The 19,904-nt window shown below is 42.3% G+C and overlaps 1 protein-coding gene across 6 annotated transcripts in view; it reads left to right on the top strand.

The window, feature by feature from the left end:
- The window catches only part of ACSL4 (acyl-CoA synthetase long chain family member 4), a 50,080-nt gene that overhangs the window by 8,959 nt on the left and 21,217 nt on the right, over nt 1–19,904 (top strand). For 5 of the 6 annotated variants that reach the window (XM_069015388.1, XM_069015387.1, XM_069015390.1 and 2 more), the window contains exon 1: nt 2,480–2,571. The exons of the other annotated variant lie outside the window; for it this stretch is intronic. The gene's annotated coding sequence lies outside the window, so the exon portion shown is untranslated. Of the gene's footprint in view, nt 1–2,479; nt 2,572–19,904 lie in introns of those variants that run through there. 6 annotated transcript variants of the gene reach the window in all.

The raw sequence follows: 19,904 nt of genomic DNA, 5'->3' as shown, positions 1-19,904 counted from the left end.
TGTTTGGAGTCTTTCAAAGAACTGGTTTAAATGAAAATGTATCTTATGACAAACAAAAGAGCATATTCTACATCAGTAAATCCTATGAAAATCAGGCAGGCATTTGCATACCTGTAGCTGCAGGAAAGGTTTCCCATGGTGCTCTTTCTAAATCCTCCACAAAACAAAACAAGGCATATTTGACTCTTCACCTGGACACCCTGTCTGTAGTAAGTATAATTTTTGGACTCATTATTCTAACGATAACCTGGCAGGTTATATTTTTCCTTAATTGTAATTAATCAAAATTTGTTTCCAACTTTGCTGAAATTATTAGTTTGACCTAGATGTTCATCCTCCTGAAACAGATAAAGTATTTTGTTGAGCATCCCCAACAACACCACTGAGGCCTGGATGTCAGTCAGTGGTGCCTGGCCTGGGGACAGGAGCAGACAAAAAAAAGTGCAGGCATTGGGGTTCCCCACAGAGCTTCTTCCTATGGCACACAGGGCCAGCTTGTCCAGGGCCAAGAAGAGGTTGATGAGGCAGTCCCATGGCTTGGTGAGATCTCCAGCAGGTAGGGCATAAAGGGAGAGGCAAGGGAGAGTTACACTCAGCAGAAGTGCACAACCTGAAGCACCTGAAATCCATGTGGGAGCAAGGACATTCAGTCTGCAGCAGAGAGATGGAAGCTCGGACTTGTTGGAGGTACTGTGAAACTGCACCTGGAAAATGTGAGACTTGTCAGCCTAGAAGAGAGATGAATACAGTAGTAATGCAAGGAATCTGTGTTGCAAATCTGTGTTGCAAATCAAGGAGTGGCATAGAGAGAGAAGAGAGAATGGTTAACGAATGCAAAAGTCAGGGAGCATCATACAGAAATACCAGGCAGAATGCACGGAACATACAGAAGTGATTTCCACCCAGCAAGAAGTTAAGACTGTGTAATGACATCAAGCTGTAGATGCTGGAAGCTTATAGGACTAAGAAAGAGAATGGGTTTCTTTTCCATTGTTTATCAAGAGCAGAAATAGGCTACTTCTAGCTAAAGGTCTAGCTACTTCTAGCAGCAGAAGTCCTCATTGGGAACAGCATTATCCACTGTGGCCATTCCAGTGCTTCAGCTGGTTTAGGCACAAGACATGCTTCCTTACCCACATCAAGGTAAATCCATACTCACTTAATTCAAAATCTAAGACTATAAGAAGTACAAAATAGCTGGAATAAATTACAAGTAGGTTTTCTTGCCCATTTGCTGTTTATGACAAAGATTTAGAAAATAAGCTGTGTCAGTGTTCTAGTTGGAAAAAAAAATTGTGGCAAGTTGGTTTGCCCAACCTTTTCTAAGTATTTAGGGAGTTTAGATCAAAAAAGTAATCTGCATGAAACAGATATGGCTTAGGGCATCTTGTGCAATCCAGGTTGTCTCATTAGTGATGATGTAACATTAAGAAAAACAATGGGGTTTGAAACAAATTAAAACAAAGTGAGAGTATAACAGACTGCCCCAAGTGTCATAAAGTCCAAACAGCAAAACCCACACAGTGATTCAGCTCAGCCTCTATCCAAGGAAGTGATGTGCTTTTTGCTTCTCTGAGAATTATTAAATATTACATCCACATTGCATATGCAGTTGTTGCCAGAACATTTTCGCCTCCTGCAAGGTGTTGTCTTTTATGGAAGCAAACTTGCTACCAAATATAGCAATGACTATGTAATGTATGCCAATTTTGTTTTTTTACACTCTGTCCCACTCCATATGGGGCGGGGGAGGATCCTGCTGGACCTCTGCTCAGCATAGATGGAGCATAGCATGTTTCCTCTTCCCTTACACTTCTTATTAAGAAGCGGTGTTGTCAGAAGCACGTTATTTTCTTCTTTGCTGAAGAAGCCTTGGACTCAAAAACAGCTAAAACCATCTGGCAAACTCTTGCATGAATCATGGGGATATTTGTAGCCTCTGGCTTTTTGAACCGAACTGTGAGTAATCCCAGTTGCTCTCATCAGCACTGCTGCTGAAACCCGTTTCTTGTGTTCTGAGTAAAGACCAAAGGGGCCTCCGACTGGGCCTGGTGGTCTCCAGATTGTCAGGAGGCAAAACTGGGTTACAAACTTCTGTTCCAGCCTGAAAGATCCGGGCTGGCGGCCTTGCTGCTTCCAGCTGGAGCCTGCCCGGGAGGCTGTGCCCAGGGGTCGCGGCTGGGGTTCCTGGAGCAGCTTTCGCCGTGTGCCCGTAGGTCCGCCTGCCCCGCGGCCTGTTCCGTGAGCCTCGAAACCGTAACAAGCCCCCAGCGGGGCCGCGCTAAGCGAGCTCTGCCCGCAGGCCAGGGTCCCGTGTCACTCCCTCAGGAGCCTGCGAACGCCGGGGTCACCTCGGGACGCGCCGGCAGCACGGACCAGGGCCCGGGTCCGCGGCCGCCCCCGCCCCTTCCCCGGTGGCGTCACGGTGGCGGAGTGAGGGAGGGAGGATTGGGCGGCCCTGGCGGCGGCGGCGCGGGTCTCGCTCCTCCCCCGCGCCCTCAGCCATTTTAGCAGCCGGTACCGTCGCCGGTACCGTTGTGATCTGTGCCGGCAGCGCCGGGGCTGGGCGCGGTGAGTGCGGGCTCTGCGCGGCGGGAAGGCCGGGGAAGGGACGGGATGGGATGGAGTGGGGTGCGATGGGATGGGGCAGAGTCGGTCCGCTCCTCTTGCTTCCCCTTCGCAGCATCTGGGGAGCGGCGACGGGCGGGAGGGTCTCCCCGCGCACGAGGAGGGGGCGCGGGGCTGGCGCTGCTCCCAGCCCAGGGGGGCCCGCGGGGCTTCCGGAGGGGCCGAGGCGGCCGGGTCAGCCGGGGAAAGAGCGGGGGTTACACGGGGTCAGGTCCGTCCCCGGGGCCGTGGCTCGGTGGGGGACGGGCCGAGAGGATGCGCCGGGGTTCGGCGCCCCGGTACGGCTGGGCAGGAGCTGGCCCGGCCGCTGCCCGGAGCAGGTGGCGGCGGGGAAAGGCCGCCTGGAAGTGCCGAGCGGGGGTCGTGCTGGCGGCCCGGGGTGAAGCCGGGCGGGAGCGCCCCTGCCCGCCCCAGCGCCGCCCCGAGCCGGGGCTCCTCTCCAGGGCTTCCCCGCAGCTCCGGGGCAGCGCCGGCGCCTCTCGCCGTTCCCCGTTCCGCCCGCAGTCCGAGGGGCCGAGCGCGGTCGCTGCCGCCGGCAGCCGGACCTGCCGCCCGCCACTTCCCCGCTCCGCGCCGGGCGGGAACTCATCCCCGGCCGCTCCCTGGGCCTGCCCGGGGCCCTGCCCTGTGCCCTGCCCGGTGCCTCGGCGGGGCTCTGGCCTCCCTCGGAGCCCTCCGGCCCCCAGAGCCCCCCCACCCCCCGCCCGGATGCAGGGGAGGAGGCTGGGCTCGGGAGATGGGCTGATGCTGATCAGGAGAGGTGATTCACTGCTCAGCGCATGCTTCTCTGCTCGACGTCACAAAAGCACCTGTTAAAGGAAAGCAAGAAACTGGCTGAATATATTTGTTGTCGTGTTCCTCTGTGATAAATTTTGCTTTTTGGTGTTCTAGAACATCTCTTTAGTGGATTTTTGAAGCTTATTTGAAAAGCAAGTGTGTGTGCACTGCCTGGCTCCCCCACCCTGGCTGCACAGACCTCTCCTGATTCAGTGCTGCCGTTTGCCCAGTCCCTTAAGGAAATAATTGTAGCATTTAACTTTATAGTGTATAGCATTTGGGAAAAAAATTAAATGTGAAACATTTACGTTAGGGAAAAAAGGAGTGATAGTACAAAATAGTTCAGTGAGGATGCTCAGTAAATATAGATGGAGGTTACAGAGAAATTTGGTGTCAAGGAATGTTTTATAGAACGTACATGGATGGTTGGAGTCCCTGATGGTGGTAAAAGATGATTGTCAGGGTAAGGATAATGTTGGTCCTTGCTTGGTTATGTTTTGCATCTTGGAGTGTTGCAGCACAGAAATAAGAATATGATTGGTGGTGTCATTTACTATTATAGACAACCGTGCAGTTGTAGCCTTGCTAATTTCAAGTGCAAAGATGAGCAAATAAAGCTGCAGGTAGACCTTAGAAACATATGGTTTTTTTTCTTTAAGTGCTACTTTTTGAATCTTTGGAATTTATCATCTCAGACTAACTGCAAAGTTCCACAGTCTCTGAAAGGATGTTTGATTTCATGTTTTATTTCTTCTGCTCTTTGTGCACGCATACAAATTTTGTGTTTTAATACAATTCTACAGAAGCCTTAAATATTTCCACATAAAAGTTATTTTGGAAAATATTTAATGCATTTATAACATAGCTCTCATTTCTTTGTATTTACCAGTTCCCCTTCATTGTTGTCTTAAACTAAAGAACTGTATAAACTTGAAACAGACAATGTCCCCCCAGAGCCTGCTATGGTGGGGGTTTCAGGAGGTGTTCATTATTTACCTGTTTGCATCTTATGCATACTTTGCTCGTGTGTTACCTTTAATGCCCTCTGGAACATGCACCACCAGTGATGGCACTGCCCATTGGCTGCTCATTGAATAATCCAACAGCAGCAGCTATAAATTTTCAGCATAATAAATAAGCAGAGTTCAGCAGGTGACAACATCGCCTAATGCAAGGGCGATGCCTCAGCCCTTCTGTAAAATCAGAGAAACCACTTTGGAACAACCTACTATGGCAAGGCTTTGGTTACAGATATATGCCAGGTGATGTTACAATATATATCTATATATATAAAATAGGTGCAGTCTTTTACACTGTTGTAAATGAAGTTAATACTCAAATTAAATACCAAACAGCAGCCTGAGTGAAGTAAACATGCAAAATATATTGAAGTTAATGATAGAGTTAGGTAGTTAACATGACAAATGAATGAGTGCTCATTTATAAGAAAACCCTTCTGAGTAAGGCATTACTTAAACTAAAAAAAGAGTTGGAGTTAATCATTAAGGGAAATCTCATTTTATACTCAAATAAGCATGTGGTCACTGTGCTTCAGGGCATTTGTTTTCTCAGGAGAGAGGGAAGTTGCATGGAAGGAGCAAAGCAATTTCCTGAGAAACAAAATTTATGGTTTTGTTCCATTTGTTCATAGATTGGATTGTTATTTAGATGGTGCAATGTCTTAGGCCTTCCACAAAGAAGATTGATCTCAAAAGCTGTCCACACTGTTTAATTTTCCTACCTTCTGGAGCAGCTGCAGAGTGACTGCTTTGGTGTTCATCTTTGTTCTAAAGTCTCCTCCTCTTTTCCCTGTAACTGGGATTGCTGCCCTTCACATTTCTATTTGGAATAGGCTAGCTGTACAGAAGGGAAGCTTATGAAAGTACTCCTCCTCTGCTGGTAGAGCTATGTTTACAGTGGATAGGGATTACTAGTACTTTGCTGTTGCTTTTGTTTCATTATTGTTTTGGCTGCTCATGGGGGAGGGAAATTCGGATTGCCCATAATCTGCTGACACTCCTAGAAGCTGTATGTTTCTTCAAAATGTTGAGCTCTGTAGGTAGGCACATGCACATGAACACTGAGTGCAGCACTGGTTACTCCTTCTGTGGCTGCTCACTCGGGGTAACCTGCATTGCACTGAAAGTAGAGCACACACTGAAGTGGTGTGACGGGTTTCCCCAGAGATCTCTGGTGCCTGTGGAGCCTGACAGCACCAAGGCCCTTTCTCACACCACTCTTTGCGGTCTGAGTGGTGCATGGGGAGGACCTTGCCTTAATCCTGGACATGCTGGAGCTGAGAGTTGCTTTTTGCTTGTTTTATATGGACATGAGCTAAAAAGATACTGCATGGAAGATGATTTGGCCAGTAGCCAGTATTGCCTAGGAGCTGCGGTCTGTTTCCTTCTCTGCAGAAAGTACCTAGTGTGAGCTGCATTGGGATCAACAAAAATGGTTGGGCAGAACTTAAATAAATTACAGCAGCTCTGCTTTCCCTGCCCCACTTTTATCAGGGCTATCAGTTCCTACCTAGTACTGCATATGAAGTGCACTCATAATCAAGATACAGCTTTGATTGTGTGCCAGGTGTGCATAACATTATTTACCTGACCAAGTGCGTGAGACAGAGGTTAGGAATGAGTGGTGGGGGTGGAAATTCCTCATGCTGTTGTTGTTGCCCTAGATAGGGAGCCTGTCTCTTGTTCAGGTTACTGTGCTGGGGCTGGCATCAACTTCTTGTTTACTGTGAGCGTGGTGAGACGCTGGCCCAGGTTGCCCAGGAGGGCTGTGGATGCCCCAACCCTGGCAATGTCCAGAACCAGGTTGGTTAAGGCCATGAGCCTGCAGAGCTGCGATACATGGAGTGTCTGAGTGCAAGGCCTGATGGTACAATTGTCTGGAGAGTTAAGATGATCCCAAATATAGCAGAAACCTCAAAGGCGCATTGAACCATTTTTAATTAAGGAAATAAATAGCACGGGCAGTGTTGGGAAATGGAGGGACAGAACAAGCAAGGAAAGGTGATTGTGGGCATGGGACTGGGAGGGATGGGAAGTGTTTTCCTTTAGCCATTATGTTGTCAGATAGTCAGTTTGTATAATGGATGATTTTTAAAGTTTGAGTGCATGAATTGCTTAGGATGGATGTGAGGCTGGAGCTGCCGCTTCAAAAAGTCAGTGTGCATTTTATTTGCTTTCCATTTGGAGTAACAGCCATGTAATGTGAAGGATGTGAGGAATTGTTTTCCTTTTTTTTTTTTTGCTTCAGATAGAACTAAGCTCTTGGACTTGCCCCTGAAATCAAAGGGTACTTTTCATCTCAGTAAAGTGATTTTAAGGAATCCTAGATATTGAGAAATTATTTTAAAAAAATAAATTTTTGCATGGGTTTTATAGTACAGTTAATACTTAATCAAGGGATATTGTACATCTGGGAGTTCACCAGGCTTCAAGGTGAGATATCTTTATCTCCAAGGTAGAGATAAAGTGATCCACCAATTATCACAGAATTAAGAGTCTCGGATTTAAAGTGATCCAAGGTGGATCCTTAGTTATCACTTTAAATCCAAGACTTAAATCTGTTATACTTGAATACCACTGTTGTTCAGTGAGGACAAAACTAATGAACTAGGATTTCTGGGATTTCCTTCAAAGTATATTGATGTGACTATTGATTCCTTATAGTACATTACTGCTTCATCAGGAGAGCATCTTTTTTTAAAAGCATACTTGTAACTTTCCTTACAGGTTTATATTTCTTTTTAAGTTCTTATTATAAATTCAGTGGTCTGGCAATGGCAGCTGTTAAGTGTCAAAACCCAGAGCAGAAGACCTGTATGCACATCTGTTTTACTTTAAACTGTAATGATGCTGCAGCTCATCTCATGATTTTTGCTCATCACTTTTGTTAGTGTACAGGGAAAATGCCCTTATTTCCAAACACTGATAATCAGGAATGTTTTATAGCATAGGTGTATGATGGCAGGTAGAATATTGATATAGATATCAATTTAAAAAATAACCTATGCTTGAAAGACTCTGAAATTAGAAACAAGTTAACATTGCAAGGACAGACTTAAAATAGCACATTACATCCCAGTACTTGTTCTCTTACAGCTTGTACTAATTAAGAGATGTTTGAATTATCATTTTAATGACACTGAAGTGGTGTTCTGTTCTAACTCCCCTTACTACAGAAAGTAATATTGTAAGTGAGTAATACCAAGACAATTACAGAAATGCTTGTATTCAGATGATTTCTTTTTAAAAAATGATTTAAACTTAAATGAATGCTTTATTTTAAAAATACCTGTTGATGACACATTTACCCTACCCCCTTCCTTTGCTGTAGTATAAGCCTGTTCAACATGTAGAAGTTTTGACATTTAGTTAATGGTTGTGTTTTGTAAAAGTACTTGTTAGATCTGTACAGCAGACCTGGTTTTTGTTTGGGTGTTTTGAAGCTATTTTACAAGACAGTGCAACGAATTTTAAAGGGGAAGTAGTAGTAGTATAGTGTATTCTGATCTTTTTTCCACTTGGCAATGCACTTCACCCAATTGCATAGCATTTTAAATTTCACATTCATTAAGCACAATTTACTTATATGCTAGGGGACACAGAAGTAGATTGAAGTAACATGAAAGGATGGCTTTTTTGTTTTTTTTAAACTGTTTTTGCCACATTATAAGCTACAAGAGGTGCATCCTGCACCACACCTTCACTGACATTTTCCTTTGTACATGCAGTGGCTCAGTTTCAGCAATTCAATATCCAGTTTATACAGCTGCTTGTTTGGCTGTTTGCTGTGTAACTTTAGAGAAGTAACTGGAGTGGCAGTAGTGCCTTTAGCTAAGGTTCTCACTGACTGCTGCTTTTCTATGGCAGTCTGTGAGTGTGCTGTGGGTGCATGGCTGGGCTCTGGTGCTGTCAGCAGTGCCCATTACACACCCACGTGTGGTTTAGCATCACTGGGGTTGGGGTTACTGGGGAGTGAGAGCTTGAACGCTTTAATTTCTGTGCTGAAATTTTTGACCTTTAAACATCACAATTAAAAAAAAAAAAAAGTCAATTACCCATATGCTGCTGATGATTTCATGAAGTATTTCCTCCCATCCCCAAATACTTGTATTTTTAGACATGCCTCTGCTCACCTTGGCACTGCTGTAACTGATACATCCCTTGTATCCACCTACTCAGCTCATTGTCAGAGTAGCCCCTAAAACAGCTGTGTAACTGTCCTTCTTGGTAAGTGACCCTAAAGCCTTTTTAAGGGCCTTAATTGCAGAAATCCTGCTCAGAGAAGAAAAATATTGGCATAGAGAGGAACTGAATACATTATAATACTAAGTATGAAATACCACAAAGAGAAATTCTCCTCTTTGTTGGTAGTTTTTAAGCATGTTTATTTTGTATTTCCCAGTTCAGGTTCTTGGAAAAGAAATACAAAGCAAATAACTGATTTCTGCGGAGCACCTGTGTGCCCTAGGGCACTTCCTTCACAGCTGCCAGAAAATCTTTGTCATGTATCACAGGAAGAACAGCCTTAACACTTGTGTTAGGTTTGCTTCAACAGTGTGCTAGTGCAAGTGAATTTTTACTATCCTCAGTTGCACAGATGCTTTTACAGACAGAAACACTGCTGTGCTGATATATCTGATAGCTTTTCCTGTGATTGTTTTCCAACATGTCCATGTTCTACTGTGGCACCCAAAGGCCCCTGGCTACAGACCCTTGGACTCTATGCCCAGTGCAGGCAACTCTCACCACGAGCCTGCTGTAGCCACCGGAGGAGCCTGGTGTCCTTCATTCCATCATCTCTCTGTTCTCCACACACACCTGTTGATTCCTGTGCTTGAATTTTTTATAGGAGGTGTAACATAAGAGATATCTTTTGTGGTTCAGGATAAAATGCACTGATTAGCCTTAAAAAAAGTGAAAAGCTAAAGGTGTTCTGTGTTTTTGGAGACTGAGCAGCTGAGTTGCCCATTCTACATCCAGCTTACTCAGCTCAATAGCAAGCCTCCTATTCCACAGTGTTTGCTAATATAAGAACTTTCTCAAAGTAAATACATTTTTGTGTTCATATAGTGATTGCTTATCTGGCTACAAGTCTTGATTGGAGATGTTATAATTTACAAAACAGTAATTTATTTATTAGTTCTGTTTCTGTGCACTAGGAGCCACTGTACAACTGGAACCAAAAAGAATACTAAGAAGGATGTATTTAGAGAAACATTAGACTGTAAATAACAAGTACTGTCAGTTTCTCACACACAGTGAAATACAAAGAGCATTCACTACTGTCAAGTTAGGCAGGTACTACAGAGTGTTTGCTCTAACTTCCCCCTGTGTTGTAGTTCACCATTTTATTGCACATATTTATGGCAGGTAGCACATACAGCAGAAGGAGTCTTTGCATATTTAAATGTGTGCTGACATCAGTGTCCTGTTGAGTGGGTAGGGCTGAAGGAAGCTGGTAAGAATACATGGAACCTGTGTGGTCCTTGCTGGTAAGAGGGTGCAAGTATCTGTCTGAAAAAAAAAAAAAGGCAGATTGATGTAACTGATCAGATTTACTGAAACACTTCACCTTGTCTAAGTGATCCAGTGAGTACTTTGTTGTTTCTTCCCCAGAAGTCATATGTGCAATAGTTTTGGAAGACATACTATTAAGTTCAGTTTACCTAAAGCACATGATAAGTAGAATACACAGTGAGTCATTCTCCTATTTGTCTTGGTAGCCAGAGGAGTTGAGCAGCCTATGAAATGTCACTATTTCAAATATGCCCATTCAGTTTGAGGAGCTGGACACAGCATATCACAGCTGAATGTTGGTTGGCTCACAGCAAAATCCCAAAAATTTATGAATGAGGGCATTTGTTTCATAGCTTAAGCTGACAGCTTGGCAGCCAGCTACCATACAACCACTTTGGATTAGGAAGATTACAAACTCCTGACCTTCCACGAGTAAAAAATTATGACTATTAAAGTATTTTGGAGTGTATAAAATTAATCTGCAATAAAATTTTTTAAAGAATCTAGGTATGGGGGTTTGGGCTTGGGTTGGGGTTTTTTTGGCTTTTGGTAAAGATAAAAGGAGGTTATATATCATGGTACAGCTTGTGGTTGCCTTCCCCCCCCCCCCCAATACACTTCCATGGACACACTAAGCTTGCAAAGGCTGCAGCCAACACTCGCTCTGGCTCCAGGCAAAAGGAGGGGACAGCTTGGGGCAGCAACAAATAGGTAGAGGCTACTTTGTTCAGCAGTAGCTCCGTTTTGTGCTGTAGTTCTGTTTTCAGGCTTACTTGAAGTTCTTGCAAAGAACAGAACTGTGTGTCAGCAGAACTAAACCAAGGTGACCACTTCCTCCTGGCGGTGGTACTTTGTGGCGCTGAACTGGGAGCGGTGTCAGGCAGCGTGTGCAGCTCCAGGTTATGTGTGACTGGCTGCCTGCCGACTCTGCAGCCCAGGGGAACAGCCAGTGCAGCCCAGGTGAGATCACCACAGTCCAGATCTGCATTCAGTTACCTGCCATGAGCCTAAACTTGAAGACTCAGGGAACCAACCCCCTTGTTGCACTGTTCACTTCTCATGTGGAGTCTCACTTAACTGAGGTCATGTTTATGTCAAATCAGTCAAGTAATTTGTTGAAGTTCTGTTGTGTCCTAAAAACTGCTTTGAATACTAACCTCTCTAACCTCTTTTCTATTCTTAGTATGGCACTTTTTGTTGTGGTTTTCTTACACAATGAAAATGCAGATACTAAAAGACTTGCAATACTGTATAGGTGAAGTGTAGTTTTACAACAGTATTTTCTATAGCTTTGAATGTTATGTGGAAGAGTAAGCAATTAGTGGTAACATCAACTAACAGCAAAGTGATACAAAAATATAAAGAAAAATTAAAAAGAAGGAAGAGATCTTGGTTTGTGGTGTCTGTGGTCTTTTTGCACCAGATGTAGAAGTAGGAAGGATGGAGTAGTTTCTATCTGCTCACAATCTCCCATTAGTTTGTCATTTTGCACGTTACTTTCCATGAAGGCAATTTTATGTGCTGCTTATTCATACTGTGTATTTACTTAGAGTAAATCAGTACTGAACTTGATAGCCTTGCTTTTGTGCCTTTGTTTGATAGGTGTGTTTAATTTTCATTATGAAAATGGATTATCTGCTTATTTCATAAGCATGTAAATACTTGTGCATTTTTATGAGCTCCTCTGTTTGAACAACATGGTCAAAAGTGCTTTCCTTATGAAATGTATTGCCATAGGCAAGAGGAACAACTGGAAAGTGAAACTACGTTTGCTGTGCTTAAGTAAAAAGCGCTGTCCTTATGGTCAAAAGTGTTTTCCTTATGAAATGTATTGCCACAGGCAAGAGGAACAACTGGAAAGTGAAACTATGTTTGCTGTGCTTAAGTAAAAAGCAGGGTGAGATTGTGGGAGCTGGAACAGGCCTCAGAGCAAGGTTATGCCTTAGAAAACTATGCAGAGCTTAGTTTTTTCCTCCTTGTATACTACTTTTTGCCATTCTGGGATTGCCACTTCTCCATCTGGCTGGTCTTTCAGGCCTGTTTTTCTTGCATGCCTTTCAATAACAGTACCTATGCAGAATGCTTTATGGTGATTGTGTAGTGTTCCATAAACTTGACTAGGAGCAGAGAGGATAAACACCTGGCAGTTTCTGTCGGGCATAACTGAAGAAAAAAACCTCATTCCAGCCTTGAATGAGTTCGGGTTATTTGAATGCTCAAAGGTGGTTTGATGAATGATAATCACATACAATTATTTTTGACTGTTCTGTGTAAGACACTGTCCTGATCATGTTACCACACCAGCTGTTTTCCCACCTTTCTGTGTTCAGACACTGGATGAAAAGGTAAAGGGAGGATGTATTATTCCTTGAAAGGCCATGGTGGATAAGGTTTCTGTTGCCTGTTTCTGTAAGTTGATTCATTGGTGTTCCTCAGACAGAACAAAAAGAGTTTGATAAATTTGTAATGTATTACCCCTTTTAGTTTATAGTTTTCCTAGGTAGATGAAAATGAGAAATACATTGGTAACTTGCAAAGCATTAACTAGATTTATCTTTCAGAAAGGTAAGCTTTGAATATTGGGTTGCTGAAGTTTTACAGCTGAGGCTGTTAAAAGCAGTCTGATCCCAGATTTAACCAAGAGTACACATGAAAACTTTTTGTCTGGCACACTTTTGGTGGCATGTTACATCATTCAAACTCCTGAAGGTACTCAGAACATAAAACTGAGGTGAAAATTGAAAATGATAATGTAATTTCTAGTGGTATCCCCTGACCTAAAGTACAGCATTTGAATGTCCTGTTCCATGTTTTCAAGGAGCAGGTAGTGTTTTGCAATTGTACGAATGGCACTGACAACCAACAGCTGACAAAGCTCATATTACCAAGCCAGGAGAATTTTGGATTGCGTGGTCTGTTCAGATACGTTTGTAACTTAGAGGGCCTAGCACTTTCACTATTTAATGTGGGGTTCTTTTAGATTTTTTGTGAGTTTATCAACCTGCTTACCTAGAAACATTTGAATTGCAGTTGTGTTCAAGGTAAAGTGACTTGTTTTTTGTGCCTGCTAGTGAGCAGCAATATTGACAATAACTGGAGAGTGGGCACTTAACCCTTACTCAAAACTTCCAACAGGGAACTTTGTCCTCCCACCACTGCAAGGATCAATCTGATAGACTTGAAGTGGAGACTGTGTATTTTTAAGTTGAATTAGAAACATTTTCTGACAATGTTAGCTTTTTGAGTATTGTTGCATTTGTTAATAAACTAAATTACTAGGTTTTTTTAATTACTAGCATGAATTGTTGTTGCAATACACTGTGTCATGCTAAGGATTTTTCTGTCCCTTTTTCAGAACAAAAAGTTCCTAAAAATAAGTTGAAAGAATGGTCAACAGCATCAGTTTCCTCTTGAAACTTCCTTCAGAATTTGTCTGAGACCACTTTACTGTCTGTTTAGTCTAGGGCTGCACAGTTTTTCTTCTGCAGTTGCTACTGTGATTGCTGCTTTATTCATACTCAAAATTATCCAGTTAGCTAAATAAAAAGTCATGCCATCAAAGCTGTGTGCTTTGCTGCAAATCGTCACACACTTTTTTTTCTTCCAGACTGTCAGGATCTGAACAAATTCCTTTCAGGAAACTCTGTGGCTGTGCTAGCGCCCAGCTGTCCTGTGCTAGGATGTTTTGCTGAGGGGTAGGGCGTGGTAGGAGCACTATAATGTGGTTACACAGCTCCTTGGCCAGAGCCAGTTCCAGCTCAGGCCTGGAACGTGTCATCCTCTACCCCTCTGCTGCTTTGCAAAAGCTACTTGGGTATTCTGGACTAAGAACATCAAATACTTCTGCCTCTGAAACTGTACACCTTAAATACTTTCATGTCTGTAAATAAGTGTAATAAATGTGTCTGTACGTTTATTGGGGGGTGGTTAAGTTCAAAACTTTGGTGTTCAAAACTGTTTCAGAGGTATTTTTTTCCTGCATATTTTTTTTTAGAAGTCTTGAAGAATTGTGCTTGTTTCTGCTGTGTTCTCCTGTCTTAGTATGAATGTTTATGTTCAGAGTACTTTTGAACAAAATAGTGTTTAGAGCTGTTAAGTCTAAAAACTTGTATGTGCACTTTGCCTTGTAGGAGAAAATGTAATGGGATTTGTTTGGTCACATCACTTCCTCTTTGAAGTGCAGATAAAAATCAAAGAACTGTTATGATACAGTAAGGCAGTGAAATTGCCTTCCTTGATAGAAAATGCCAAATAATGTTATTAACAGAAATGTACCCTAAGGATATGTCAGTCTACCATAAAGCACATGAAAGTAGCAGAAAGCAAGTTCAGTCACAAAAAGTTTAAAGTCAGTTCAAGCAAAAAGTTGCAGTATGTAGTCCTGTCTTGTTACGACTTGGGAATTCCACGTGTGGATCTACAGATGATGAATACTTAGAAATTAATCTAGCTATGTTTAGCTAGAAAGTAATGGGGTAGGTTCAACATGAACCAAGCAATAGACTGCTAAAGTTTTGCATTATGACTACAATAAAATTCAGTTCCTTAAACATACAAAAAACATAATCTCTTTCTCACTGGAAGATACTGTAAATCTGTGCAAAAGATTAAACTATGCTTGCTCCCAAAGCTCCTACTGTTTATTGACCCTCAAAGCATTTTTATTACACAATGAAAATGAAAAATAGAGATGACTCATGCTTGAAATCTCAGGGGCTACCATCTCAAGTGACCATGGGTGGGGGCAGCTTTCTTAAACTTGTATTTTTTTTTAAGTGCACATCCAGTCATCTGTATATCAGAATGTCTGCAAGGAGAGAATTTCTTCAAAATGCAAATAAGAAAGCCTAATTTTTTTTTTTTTGCTTAGTCAAAAAAGGAAAAAAGGGAATAATTTTGTATTTGAATGTGAGCTCCCAAGAGAAAAAGGAAGGTGTGTTTTCCAGCTCTAGTGCTCTTCTTGTTGACTGTCCCCCCAGAATTTTGAAAAACCCATACAAACCTTAGGAAAGTCTCTCCCAGCCTGCAGTACACTTTTTGCTAGACGAAAGACTACTAGTGCAGTACACAAGGAGGAACATTTACTCTGTCCCCTTCCTTTTTAGGTATGTAATTAATTTCACTACCTAAATTATGACCTATGTCTGAGAAGAAGGCACCCTAATGTGAATGATGAGAGATGATAGAGTTTCTGAAAAGCAAGGAAGGTAAATGTAAAATCAATGGTAGCATTTCTTGCAAAAGTGAAAGCTGAAAAGCCAGTCAGGCTCCCAGAAGGAATAAAAAATTGTATTTAGAACTTCAGTCTGTTAAATTGCACAACAGTTGCTGTTGACAAGACATTTAAAGAGAAGTTCATAATCAGGATAAGTGCAGTGAAAGGAGAAGCTGCTGCAGTCCGTTGCTGTGCCCGCGTTGCAGCAGAGCACAGGTTAATGCTGCCGGACTCTCAGTGGGATGATCCCTGTCATTACACTGTCATTACACTGCCTGCTTCCCTGCCAGACTGCACTTGGGCTCGTGCACGTCAATATTTGACTGCTTGAATTGGTCCTTTCACAGAAAGGTTAATACAGGGCCATGCTGCTAGACTGCAGGAAACTTATAAATAAAGGAAGTGGCTTTTGATGACTGCCTCTCTTGAGTTCATGTATGTAAGCTTTGGTCAGACAAATCCATTGCCTAAATGCTATTTAAAAGAGAATGGTTCAGTGTTTACTTTCTTACTATGTAAGAGCAAGAGTTAGGAGAGACTCATGTTACTATTTTGTTGTATGTTGGAAAATGCCATTTTAAGTCTTTCTATTGCGTCATAACAAGGGTACATAGAATTCTTCTTAGGCTGTGCTGACAGATGTTTGGTGACACACCAGATTCAGGGCCAGGAAATGTGTTAATATTTGTGCAGCTAGGGTAACCTCATTAATGAGTTTTTTGGCTTGTTGAGGAAAATACCATTAACATCTACCCAACTCTAATACTGTAACTTCATCAGGGTCTGAACTTGAATGCATGCACCCCAGGAGTCAGTGAAACAGCTGTATCCAACTGGGACAAGCATAAATGTGTTTTCTGTGAATCACATTCTGAAAAACACCCAGGAAGATTATTTTCTCCATCTTTATTTGCAAAACAAAAAGCACCTGGCACCCTAATTTCCTTACATTGTCAAAGGCTATTGTTGAAATGATCATCGGAAGCATAAGAGGGGAGATGAGCACCCTAATTCTTAAACAATCTTCATCAATGCTTATGTTTCTAATGCTGACAATATCTGAAAACAGATAAAAATGAGTATCACCAGGCCCAGGGAAGCATGTAGCAATTAGAAGCAAAAAATGAGTTCGAAAGTATGAATGTAACTTGAAGCTGCAGTATCCAGTACTATTCTAGAAACAGGAATATTACATGTGGCTTTGAAGACTGTAAACACTGTACATCAGTTACTTACTTTCAGTGTGCCCTGAAACACAGGGGAAGATGTGGGAAATAGGGCTTTACATCTGTGAGTCTCAAATTGGTTTGATCTTCTACACTGTGTAATGCACCAGTCTTAGGAGAGGTCACTCTTTGTGAAGCAGTTTGCTATTGAGAAAGAATCAGAAAGTAAAAGATGATGATAACTTAAATCTCACTAGCTGGATCATCAGAGCCACAAAAGTCACAACCTTTCCACTGCAAAATGGTTGTGCAGCTGAACACAGAACTAGCTAGTCTGTCCCTTGTGTATTTATTGTGTGTGGGAGGGAAGATTATCAGTTCTTATTTGGCTGTTTACGGAGCTTTTGCTGGAGTCTTCCATGGCCACATGTCCTCTGAAATTTGTCCTTGTTCGTACTGTGTGTCTTTTTGTGTCCGTGTTTTAAAAAGTTGGGTTGAAACAGTACATTTACCTCTGCTGTTGGAACATCAGAGTAACATTTGCCTTAATACCTGATGAGATAGGGGTGTATGTTGGGGGATCAGACTGAAATACTTCATTAGTATAGAATATGCATTTTCTTTTTGATTTTTTTTCCCTGTAGTCCAAGTATATTTTGTAGCTGTTGGTAATAACAGTGTTTTTCAGTTGCACGTTTTCTCCTTTTCCATCCTCTTCTGGAATACTCTCTGTCCAAGCTACTGGTTTTTAGCCCAGTCATTAACTAAAATGCCAATGAAACAAAAAGATGTCTCTCACTTCCCTTACCACAAAAAAAGATATTGAAACAGCTGTGTTTGCCATCATTCACAGTGAGCGCATTCACAGAGCTGTGTGTAACTCAGACTGACCTGGTGATTCTCCCCTCTGCCCTGCTCTTGTGAAACCCAGCCTGGAGTATCACACAGTTTTGGTATGTCCAACATAAGAAGGATATGGAGCTGTTGTAGCAAGTCCAGAGGAGGCCACGGAGTTGCCAAGAGGACTGGAGCATCTCCCCTGTGGCTGGGAAAGTCTGGGCTGTTCAGCTGGGAGAAGACAAGATTGTGTGGAGACCCCACTGCCCCTTCTGGTACCTGAAGGGGCCTTCAAGGGAGCCAGAGAGGGCCTCATCGTGAGGAATCATAGTGACAGGATAAGGGGGAATGGATGCAAACTGAAAGAGGGAAAATTTAGGTTAGATAATAGGAAGAAATTCTTTACTGTGAGGGTGGTGAGGCCCTGGCACAGTTTGCCCAGAGAGGCTGTGGATGCTCCACACCTGGAAGTGTTCAAGGCCAGGCTGGCTGGGGCCCTGAGCAACCTGTTCTGGTGGAAGGTGTCCCAGGGCAGGGGGATGGAACGAAATGAGCTTTGAAGTCCAGTCCAGCCACTTAACATTCTATGATTCTGTGGTTCTGTGTCTTGACAGCCTTTGCAGCCCAGGCTGTGGCCAGAGCACAGCGCAGCCAGGGCAGGCTGGGTGCAACCTGTGGGAGAGGCAGTGCTGCAGCGAGAGAGCCCCAGGTACTCACAGGCAGGTTCTGGATAGAATTTAATGAGACAAAGGAACAGGGGGGTCAGAGGAGGTACTTTCCCAATTCAATGTAATCTCAATGGACAGTTTTCAGTTGTGGAATCTTGCCTAGGCCTTTAACGTTTTCTACCTTTGGAGCATGCAAACAGCTCTTGCCCTTTCACCAAATATTTGCTTGTCCTCATGTTACCAATTAGGAGACAGTTTCTCACCTGGCTCTTAGATAATTGGCTTCCACTACAGTACTTACTGCAGCAATAGATGTTTGACACTTATAAATTGATGGGGTTTTTTTTCTGATTGACTTTAAGTGCATATATGCTCTGAGATAGTAAGCAGAAGCAATGAATATAAAGGACAACAATAATATTTTTCTTGAAACCAAAAATAAATGTTACCTTTGCTATTAGCTAAGTAAACTATTGTGTTAACTATTTTTTAAGCAGCAGTAAGAGAAACCATTTCCTAGCACCACTTGAGATTTTGCTATTTCAAATAGAATGTATATATTTAAACTTGTATCAGGAACAACTGATTTCCCTTCTTCCTGTTTGTTAGGACATAGGTACCAGTATTTACCCTGTATGGGCATAGTACAGTGAGCTCTCAAACTCTTAGGCTTTGAGCTTCTATTGCATTGCCAGAGCACAGAAGTACTTCTGAAAAGTGGATGGGTTTGGTTAGTCTTTCTCTGAATTTCCACTGTGGTTTGTGATGTACTAAAATGTGCAAGAGGAAAGTATGTAGAAATATGCCTGTGAGAAAGAAAGAAAAATAAGACCTCATGAACTTTTTTTCTGCCATGAGTAACTTGCATTAATACTGCTGGAGGTTTGTTTTTTTTTTAATGAAAACACCAACATGATGTAAAAACTGAATAATTTCCTTCAGTTTCTTTTCCTTCAATCTTTCTAACCCAAATTAAGTTGTAATTAGCCACCAGATTCTTCTAACTTTTACTGAGTCACAGTCTTCTCAGCTGTAGAAATGTTCTCTCATTATTGTGTGTGTTAGGTATAAATCTGGAAAATCAAAACTTGTAGAGAGTCTGACAGTATGCACTCATCTGTTTATTGTGCTGCATCTTCCTGGCAATGTGGTATTTCTTAGTCTTTGTGTAATCTCTTTTTGAAATCCCAGCCTTGTTCTGTCCTGTACTGGAACAAATTCAGGACAGCTAAATACTGACTAAGTAGCCTTCTGAAAACTGAACACCCACGTACTTACTCAGGTCAACTCAATTTTTTTTTACTGTGTAAAACCACTTTTCCAGTTACAAATCCTGAATGCTCACTGGGGTTTCCAAAATGTTTAGATCTGCCTGCATGCTTGAGAAATTCTAGAGATGGTTGCTACTTACTCATACTGGGTTGTTTTGGAAGATTTCAGAACTTCCTGACAAGAGTCAGCCCTGAGCACTTACACTAAAGCCAGAATTGTGTCTCCATTTGAAGTTGGCAAGGGCTCTGGTGCACAGGAACCAGACTTCCTTTGGTGTTGCTTTTAAACTAAAAACAACCTGCTTTGCAGATTCCAGTTTTCTTCACAAACTAGAACACAACCCTTTTTCTCTCTAATGTCATCTTTCTTAGTAAATTACTTTCCTAGCACAATGTTTGGAGCAGACAGAAAAAAGTTGTGTTTTCTTCTAATCATGTTATTCTGTAGTAAATTGGATCCCTGGCAGCTTTTTAACACCAGAAGAAGGATAATAAACAGTGTTGTTCATATACTTTCACTATTAAGCCTTTAGAGTGTTTTAGGCTTGGGCTAATTAAAGCCTTTCCTAGTGACGATAATAATTTGCTGCCTTATTAACATTAAACTGCATAGAATGAAATTTCTAGCTACAGGTACTTCTTTAGCTTTTGAGTTACACTTAAAAATTCTAGTGGTGTGTGTAAATGCTAAGTTGATTCTGTTCAGCTTGGAGAGTCAAATGCAGAGAAGATTAGGGCATTTCCTGCTCTAAGAATAGTCACTTCCAGAGGCATAAACCCTCTCTCTGTTCCCCATACACACTTTT

The sequence above is a fragment of the Aphelocoma coerulescens genome, chromosome 4A (assembly GCF_041296385.1).
Source record: "Aphelocoma coerulescens isolate FSJ_1873_10779 chromosome 4A, UR_Acoe_1.0, whole genome shotgun sequence".
NCBI classification, from domain to species: Eukaryota; Metazoa; Chordata; class Aves; order Passeriformes; family Corvidae; genus Aphelocoma; species Aphelocoma coerulescens.
The sequence above is the reverse complement of the archived record's forward strand: the minus strand, read 5'-3'. Positions and strand labels throughout refer to the sequence as shown.